Below are 465 nucleotides of genomic sequence, written 5' to 3'. Positions count from 1 at the left end.
AGAAAAGGGGGAGAAGTGTGGACCCGGGCTCTCCTGGGGGGCTGGGGGCTCTCTGGGCTGGGGGGTCCCCATGCTCAACCCTGTTCCTGTCCCCCCCCAGGGGCGAGGAACCATCCGGGGTAGGAAGGCAGCGGCGAAGAACTAACAGGAGCTGTGGCAGAGCTTGGCCAGGTACAGATGGGGCAGTGGGATGGGGGGGTCGGGTAAAAGGGTCCCTCCAGGGCTGGGAGGGGGGTCTCCATGTGCCCCCCATAGGTGGCTGAGGCGGGGCCGGGGAGGACCTGCCCCCGAAGCAGGGTGTAAAACCTCTTTTTCCTTCCCTTCCAGGTGCCGAAGAGCCTGGAAAGCCGCCGGTTTTGTGTTGTCCTTCCCCAATAAAGGCTATTTTGCACCCCTGGCTCTCTGTGCTGGGGCTGGGGGGGGCTGGGGGCCCATCACCCACCCTGCCCAGGGGATGCTTCTGCC

The sequence above is a fragment of the Charadrius vociferus genome, unplaced genomic scaffold, assembly GCF_000708025.1.
Source record: "Charadrius vociferus isolate BGI_N301 unplaced genomic scaffold, ASM70802v2 scaffold2543, whole genome shotgun sequence".
Taxonomy (NCBI): Eukaryota; Metazoa; Chordata; class Aves; order Charadriiformes; family Charadriidae; genus Charadrius; species Charadrius vociferus.
The sequence above is the reverse complement of the archived record's forward strand: the minus strand, read 5'-3'. Positions refer to the sequence as shown.